Source organism: Cupressus sempervirens, chromosome 8 (assembly GCF_028749045.1).
Source record: "Cupressus sempervirens isolate cs-2001-9-10 chromosome 8, ASM2874904v1, whole genome shotgun sequence".
In the NCBI taxonomy this organism is placed as follows: Eukaryota; Viridiplantae; Streptophyta; class Pinopsida; order Cupressales; family Cupressaceae; genus Cupressus; species Cupressus sempervirens.
The window spans coordinates 468149288-468158851 of record NC_143125.1 but is presented as its reverse complement, the minus strand read 5'-3'; positions in this window follow the sequence as shown (position 1 = coordinate 468158851).

Genomic DNA, 9564 nt, shown 5'->3' with positions numbered 1-9564 from the left:
GATGAAAATGATGATGAAATTGTTTATGTAGCCATGAAGGATCAATCTGATGAAGAAGAACCCACAACACTGGTAACATGTATAAACAAGAATGACAGGTGGATCATAGACAATGGATGCTCACATCACATGACAGGAGATAAAAGTAAGTTTGTTTACTTAGTATGATGGAAATAGTGTTAGACTTGGTAATGATGCTCCATGTCAAATCAAAGGAAAAGGTTACATTAAGCTCATAGAACAAATTTCATGTGATAATGCATACTATGTTGAAGGATTAAACTACAATTTGCTAAGTGTCTCACAGTTAGGCAATATAGGATGCAAAGTGGAATTTGGAAACAAAACTGCAAAAATCTATGATACTGATGGTAAACTGATAGGAAAAGGAGATCAAACAAAGAGTAATCTATTTTACCTTGATATGGATGATGTTTCTTGTTTTATTGTGAAATTTGATGATGAATGGTTATGGCATAGAAGATACTATCATGTCAACTTTGACAATCTGGTCAACATCAATAAAATGAAGAAAGTTAGAGGTTTACCAAAATTGAAGAAGCCTGATAATATCATGTGCAAACAATGTCAGTTAGGAAAGATGACTAAGTCAAGTTTTAAGAGCAAAAACTATACATCTAAATAAGTGCTTGAATTAGTTCATACTGACTTATGTGGTCCAATGGAAGTACAAAGCTATAGAGGAGATAAATACATAATGTTGTTTGTTGATGACTATTCTAGGATGATGACTGTTATATTCTTAAAACAAAAATTTGATGCTTTTCAAATGTTTAAGTGGTATGTGGCTAGAGTTGAAAAGGAAATAGGAAAAAGCTTGAAATGCCTAAGATCAGATAGAGGTGGTGAATTCACATCAAATGAATTCGAAATATTCTGTGATGATAAAGGAATCAAAAGACAAATGTCAGCTCCTAGAACTCCCCCACAGAATGGAATTTTTGAAAGAAGAAATAGATCTGTGATTGATTGTGCCAGAACACTAATGATGGAAAAGACTGTTGCTCTAAAATACTGGAGAGAAGCTGTAAGTGTAGCTGTTCATACACTGAACTGAGTACAAGTCAAGAAAGGTACAAATACAACACCTTTTGAATTATGGTATGGTCACTCACCCAATGTAAAACATTTCAAAGTGTTTGGTTGCAAATGTTTTATCCTTAAAGATGCTAGAAATGGAAAATTTGATGCAAAAAGTGATGAAGGTATATTTCTTGGTTACTCCACTAGAAGTAAGGCATATAAGTGTTTGAATATTAACACTAACAAAATTGTGGAAAGTGCAAATGTAAATTTTGATGAGCACATAGAAGTCCAAGCTGAAGTACCAAAGAAAATGGAAGAGTATAGAACCTTTGTGTATTCTTATGAAGGAATGACTGCTGATGAGGATGATGTCAATCAAATTGAAAATCAACAACAAGTATTAGTTTCAGCAGAGTCACAACCAGTGAATGCCGAGTTGCATTCAGAAGCCGAGTTGCATAATGAAGAAAATGCACAATCTAATTCTGAAGATAGTACACATGATGAAGAACAACCTGACAATGAAGTGCATAGTGATCCTGAATCTAAAAGATCAAACATGGGAACAAGGACAGATCCAAGATTATCCAAATATGTAAAAAGACATTACCCTACTGAACAGATAATTGGTGACAAAGATGCAAGAACAATAACAAGGAACAAACTAAGACATGAATCATGTCTAATCAGCAAATTTGAACCTAAGATAGTATATGGTGCATTACAAGATGATGACTGGTACAAAGCTATGGAAGAAGAGATTGATCAAATAAAGAAGAACAAAACTTGGAGTTTGGTTCCTAGACCAGTTGACAAGAATGTGATTGGCACCAAGTGGGTATTCGGAAACAAGCTAGATGAGAATGGTGAGATTACCAAAAACAAAGCTAGACTAGTATGCAAGGGTTATGCTCAAGAAGAAGGAATAGACTATGGGGAAAAATTTGCCCCTGTTGCTAGAATGGAAGGAGTAAGAACTTTACTTGCATATGTTGCCTACAAAGATTTTAAAGTCTATCAGATGGATGTAAAATCTACTTTCTTAAATGGTATACTAGAAGAAGAAGTCTACATTGAAAAACCAGAAGGATTTGTTGATGAAAACAATAGGGATATGGTGTGTAAGCTACATAAAGCACTCTATGGTTTGAAACAAGCACCTAGAGCTTGGTATGAGAGACTTCACAAGTATCTAGTGCAAATTGGATTTGAAAGAACTAATGATAATAGCAACATGTACATCAAAGCAGAAGAAGATAAAGACATTATTGTATCTGAAATCTTTGTGGATGACATAGTGTTTGGTGGAAAGGAAGTGCTTTGCAAAGGCTTTGTTGACAAAATGAAACATGAATTTGGGATGTGTATGTTTGGAGAAATCAAATTCTTTTTTGGATTGCAAGTACATCAAATCAAACATGGTATATTTGTGACACAATCAAAGTACATCAAAGAGATTCTTAAAATGTTAGGATTGGAGGAATCCAAACTAGTTAGCACACCATTGGCAGCAAGAAATAAGCTGTCCAAAAATGATAAATCTACTGAAGTCAGTCAAACAATGTACAGATCCATGATTGGAAAACTACAATATGTTGTACATAGTAGACCAGATATAGCATTAGCAGTTGGAATAGTAGCTAGATTCTCTACTAATCCTAAAGAAAATCATCTCATAGCAGTAAAAAGAATAATGAGATATCTTAAAGGAACTGATAACTTTGGTCTATACTACAAAAATAATGAAAACTTTGAGCTCAATGCATATACAGATGCAGATTGGGGAGGCAATATTGATGATAGAAAAAGCACAAGTGGAGGTGCATTATTTCTAGGCAAAAGGCTAGTTACCTGGACTAGCAAGAAACAAACATGTACATCCCAGTCCACTACAGAGTCAGAATATGTAGCAGCTGCAGTCAATTGCACAAACATTGTATGGCTCACACATCTATTAAAAGGAATGAAAGAAGAGGTAACAAAACTTGTGATATTATATTGTGATAATACAAGTGCTATACAAATATCCAAAAATCCAGTAATGCATGCAAAAACCAAGCATATCGCAATCAAGTACCATTATGTTAGAGAATTGGTAGAAGACAAATAAGTGAAGTTGGAATACATTCACACAAAGGAAAAAATTGTAGATATCTTCACCAAACCATTGCCCAAGGATGCTTATGAATATCTTAGAGGCAAGTTGGGGGTAATACCCCTAACTCAAGAAGTTTAAACCAACAAGGATGCTGCCCTGCATCAACATAAAAAAATCATTAAAATATCAGAAGAGTGATGCAGAGGATGACAACAGGAGCAGAAACTCCAAATCAGTCACAAGCATGGTGACAGAGGGACAAAACAAAAAGAATCCAAAGCTCATATTCAGCATGATAAAGATGCTACATATTTGGCATTTATGTCAAAGAGGGAGAAATGTACAGAAACCTGATCAATATATAAGAAAGAGGGAGATATATATAAAAGAGGGAGATATATGAGATCAGTAGTAAAAGATGCACCAACAAAGAAATATAGCAGACAACGTATACAATCTTGGTGGTAACTAAGTTGATCAATTGATCAGTTTGGTTTGCCATCAATGCCAAAGAGGGAGATTGTTGGAAATGATTGAAATGATCATAAAAAAAGCTGTTGGAATGATATATGGAACTGGTAAAGAATATTCTCAATCATTGTTTTTTCATTGATGTCAAACTTGCTACTTGCAAGAATGACAATTGCTTTAGTGATCCAAATACTATCAATTAGTTGATTGTCAAGGAGGAGGCAATCAATAAGATGTAACTAGAACACCTAGAGAAAGGTTGAAGTTACGATGTTTTAATGAAGTACAAGGATCAACTAAGCCATTGATGAAAAAGTGTATTTGATGACATACTATAAGATACAGAGAATGGGCACACTGAAACATATCAAAGATGTAAGGTTTTAGCTAAGACATTTGTAAAGCTCAACTAAGTTCATTAGAGAGAAGGAGCCGAGCAAGTTCAAGTGCCGAGTAAACTTCAGGTGCTGAGTAAACTTCAAGTGCCGAGCAAGTTCAAGTGCCGAGTAAACTTCAAGTGCCGAGCAAGTTCAAGTGCTGAGTGATATCGAGTGCCGAGCAGAGATAGATGCCGAGTAACACAGAGATGCCGAGCACTAGTAAAACTGATAGGTGCTGAGTAACATAGAGATGTCGAGCATTAGTAAAACTAATAGTCCCGAGTAACATAAAGATGCCAAGCACCAGTAAATCAATAATGCTGAGTTGCTGCATTATTTTGAAAATCAAAGATTCGCCAGATCTAAGCCGACAAGGTTGTTATCTAGAAGTTTGTGAATTAAAATAGAAGATAAGAATGATGAGCTGGTGGCACAGAACACCATGTAAAATGTTTTAAGGATATAACTAAAAAAGTTTGAAGATAAAACAAGATATGAGGTATATACATTGTATCCTACCTAATTGTCATGTCCCCTTTTCAAATAATTAAAAATAATAATCTTTTCTAAGGTAGGCAGGCCCAAAAAGGTGAAGTTTCAGAAAAAGGGGATAATATTTGGAAGCTAATGGACTAATACATGAAAATTATTATTGAAATATGTTTTATTAACCCCTCTTGGATGTGAGTTAGGGTTATGCCCTCATTTAAGGAGTTTGGAGGCACTTTAGGCTCATTGCAGAATTTGATTTTTGCTCATTTCTGTGTTATTCTTCAGAGGCTACCAAACCTGTGGAGAAGGAGACTCAAGAATGGGAGTTTGTAGGTTTATGAGAAGGCTAAGGATGAGAGTTTCAAGCCATTCCATGTGCATGCTCATGCAGAGTTTTCCTTTGTGTTGAACAATGCAAATTTGTGATTTTTCGGGTGTGTTTTTTGTAAGAGTTTGGTGTTTCCGGTTGAGTATTTCATATCAGTTTGGGTTGATGCTGGATTTTAGACTTTTATATGTTAAAATAGATCTGAATATATGTATTTGGTCATGATTATACTTCTATGATAGATTATTAGTATTTTTGTGGTGTTTCCGGGCTATTCTATGTTATTTTCGGGAGCTCGATGAGCATTGTTTTTATCCTCCATTTGGGAGCTGTTGTGTAAATGTTATACAGATCTGAAAATGTCATTTTTTAGGCTGTTATGCTGCTGAAATTTCTATAAAAATTTCCACTTTCAGATTCACTAATAATATGTGAAGCTGTGAAGTTTTTGGCACTATTTTCAGCATACCCGATTTGGGATTTATTGAAAAATTGGTGGATCTTTGAAAGATTGGTTGTTTGATCTTAAAGATCTGATTAGAGGCTTGAAATATCATACAAAATTAGTAAAGGGACATTTTAGTGGTATCAGAGCTATGATCTTTCCAGCCTGAGGGTTTGTAGAAGTTTGCATGTCAGTTTTGACAACTACCCAAATATTGCATGTCAAAATTTATGGTTGCATGCTACTTCTAATAATTTGCATGTTAGTTCTTGGTGAATTTGGTGGTTGCATGTTGCTTCTAATCAGCTACATGTCAAAATCTATGGTTGCATGCTACTTCTAATCAATTGCATGTTAGTTCTTGGTGTTTGAAGAAGTTATAACCTATTGGGGTTACACTGTACTTTATCCAGAATGGACAGGTATAGTACAAAATCTTAGAGGACACGATCTTGGACAATTGATATCCAGAGTCAGAACAGTAGAAAGGATGGTTATTTAGACATTTGAGATAAACTTAGGAAAATAAGCCATGACATGTTTGAATAGTTGGTTGAGCACCACCGTATAATGAATGACATGTTGTCCGACCCAGCTAAGGTGGATAAGTTTACTGGATTTCTATTTGGAAAATTTTCTCATAGGGCAGATGACACAATTACCAAGAACTTGCATGAGGAGTTTGAGAAACTAGCTTATAGCCAGGCTAAGGTCTCAGATTCTACTCCGCCACAGGAGGTAGTGAGAAAGGATATTACGCAGATTGATAGTAATGGTCAACTTGATACTCAAATTGAGACAATTGTATACAGGTCGTCAAAGGGTGATGTCACAGGTATTCAGGATGGTATAGTTACAATAGGTAGTGACTACAACATAGTGGGTTCAGATGATGATTATGAGGATGTTGTTGTGCATGATGGTGAGATACCTAGTAGAGATGAGCATACATTGAGCATTCATGACTTTGTTGAGAAAGAGTACCAGGCACAGTTAGATGCTTCGACAGATGAGGTTGAGGCTGGTAGTACTTCACATGATTTGTCTAGTCGGTTAAAAGTGGACAAAGACAGTATTGTGACTTCATTATCTCATCATGACAGGTATGTGGAGTTAGTTGGTATTGGTCATATTACTTAGGTGAGGAGTTTTCTTGAGTTACCAGCTAATTCTAGTTTACAGATATGGACTCGAGATTGTTATATTGGCGTTTGGGATTCAGTTGACTGGAGATCTTTAACACTTTTTGGTAGCAATGTTTGTTTGGGTGCTATCATGGATTTGATTAGTAGATTGCACGGTGTTGTCTTTTCTTGTGCCAGTAGCTTGTCCGATGCTGGTATTAGTTTTTATACACCGGTGTTGGGCTTTGTTCATATATCTAGTCGACCATACTTACTGGAATGTGTTGATGATCTTTCATATTTGGCAGTGTGTACAGATGAGTCCTAGGATCATATTGGCATTGATGACATCCAGGAGGATGCAGTGGGTAGTTTTGAAGACTTAGTTTCCGTGGCAGTTTCTTTTGGTACAGAGGAGTTAGACATCAGTGCTACAATTTTTGATACTCCATATGTTGATATGAGCTTTGGAGTTGATTCACAGGATATGGATGGTAATACTCTAGAGACTAGTAACTTTGAGGATACTCCTTTAGATAGTGCATCAAAGGAGGTTTGTAGGAGATAGTCTAGCCAGTGCCATCATGTGTCTAATCAGTTGAGAGTTAGTGAGCGAGACATTGCTATTGCTTCCCAGCATTTTGATGCTGCTCATCAGTTGTTAGTAGTTTATGGATGGGGTTCTCCTACTAGTGATGAGCAAGGTGGTAGTTATCTTTCCTTGATAGAGTTCCACTCTTTATGGGAGGCTATCCAGATTCTGAGATAGGATTATATGCAATTGGTAGCCGATAGAGATTATCTTATGGAGTGGGGAAGTATAGCATACGATGCATTGTTGGCCAAGGAAGATGAGGTGAGTGAGCTTACTCAGTAGCTTGAGGTGACTTCTAAGATTCTTGAGAATACACAGTTGGCTTTCAAGGAGTCACAATTTCATTTGGCTAAGGTGACCATGGAGTTAGAGCAACTAAAGTATTTACCAGATTCTATACAGTCAAAAGCTATGGTGTCTGGTGATCCGAGGATGTCCATGGTCGAGATTGTCAAAGACAGTGGAGATGGGGATGCATCCATCCTTGATACTAACATTGGCATATTGGGTTTGTCCCCACTAGAGTCAGGTTCAGTTGAGTTGGGTGCTGCAACAGATTGTTGTGGTATGCCTGACATGGTGGTGACCTCTAGTACTAATGACATGAAGACTAGAGATGATGTATCAAAGACCATGTGTGATGTTGGTGAGCCGACAGTTGGCATGGTTCCTACTAGTAATACTACTCCCTTGGTGATGTCTTTAGAGGTAGTAGTTAGTTCCAACTTGGTTAGTGATCAATTGTAGTTAGTTACATCTGGATTGCAGTTTGAGCCACTAATTGAGATTGGCGCATTCTATCAACATTACATTGTGAGGTATGCTCATCAATTCACCTTTGATGACCATGTTGATGGGATGATGATACAGAGATGTACTTTGGTTCCTAGTGCTTATCATCAGTTATGGGATAGTTTGATGCCTCAAGATGAGAGTTGTGATGGGCACGACATGGCGATAGGTCCTGTAGTTGACAGCTTGATAATACATGACTTAGAGCAGGAGTTTTGGAGTGATGCTTCAGTGGGTGTTGTTATTGATTCTACTCCTTTGGCTATGAAATCTCCTGACATAGCTGGTGATCAATCACAGTGGGTTGTATCACTTGTTCATGGTGAGCTGTTGACTGAGGTTGGTTTTTTTTATCAACATTATATTGCAGGGTATGTACATCAGTTAGCATTTGATCCTTGTGTTGAGGAGTTGATGGTAGGAAAATTTGGTTTGGGTTCCATTTCTTATTGTTTATCTTGTGATGGCTTTTCACCATTAGGGGTGCATGGGAGTTATGGTTATGAGACAGTGGCCGGTGATCTATAGATTTGTGTTGACTATAGGAGTTGTACAGTGTGTGGATTCTCCATACTTGGTACAGTTTCATTCGAGAGCATTCACCATTGTTGCAAAGTTGGATTGTACATTCCGTATAGGCTAGTGGGATGCGTTGATGATATTTACTACATTGGTAGTTTTATTTGTCCACTTTACTTGGGTTTTGATGTTCTAAGAGTTTGTGTCTCATGGGTTTCTGACTGTGGAAGTTGTGACTTTGGAGTTTGGTTGAGCAGTAATTGTCAGTTTGATTATGGATTCCTCTTAGTTATATTGCAGAGGATATTGCAGGAGCCTGTGTTAATTGACAATAGTATAGTTCATGACTACATTTGGGATCCAGGTGGATTGATTGGTTTATTGTTCAGCCATTGCTTGAGGACAAGCAATATTTGGAAGGGGAGGACTTGTCATGTCCCCTTTTCAAATAATTAAAAATAATAATATTTTCTAAGGCAAGCAGGCCCAAAAAGGTGAAGTTTCAGAAAAAAGGGATAATATTTGGAAGTTAATGGAATAATGAATGAAAATTATTATTAAAATTTGTTTTATTAACCCCTCTTGGATGTGAGTTAGGGTTATGCCCTCTTTTAAGGAGTTTGGAGGCATTTTGGGCTCATTCCAAAACTTGATTTTTGCTCATTTCTTTGTTATTCTTCAGGGGCTGCCAAACCTGTGGAGAAGGAGACCCAAGAATGAGAGTTTGTAGGTTTCCAAGAAGGCTAAGGAGAGGAGTTTGAAGCCATTCCATGTGCATGCTCATGCAGAGTTTGCCTTTGTACTGAATAGTGCAGATTTGTGATTTTTCGGGTGTGTTTTTTGTAAGAGTTTGGTGTTTCCGGTTGAGTATTTCATATCAGTTTGGGTTGCTACTGTATTTTAGACTTTTAGATGTTAAAATAGAGCTGAATATATGTATTTGGTCATGATTATACTTCTATGATAGATTATTTGTATTTTTTTGGTGTTTTCGGGCTATTCTATGTTGTTTTCGAGAGTCCGATGAGCATTGTTTTTATCCTCCGTTTGGGAGCTGTTGTGTAAATGTTATACAGATATGAAAATGTCATTTTTTAGGCTGTTATACTACTAAAATTTCTATAAAAATTTCCACTTTCAGATTCACTAATAATATGTGAAGCTGTGAAGTTTTTGGCACTATTTTCGGCATACCCGATTTTGAGTTTATTGAGAAATTGGTGGATCTTTGAAGGATTGGTTGTTTGATCTTAAAGATCCAATTAGAGGCTTG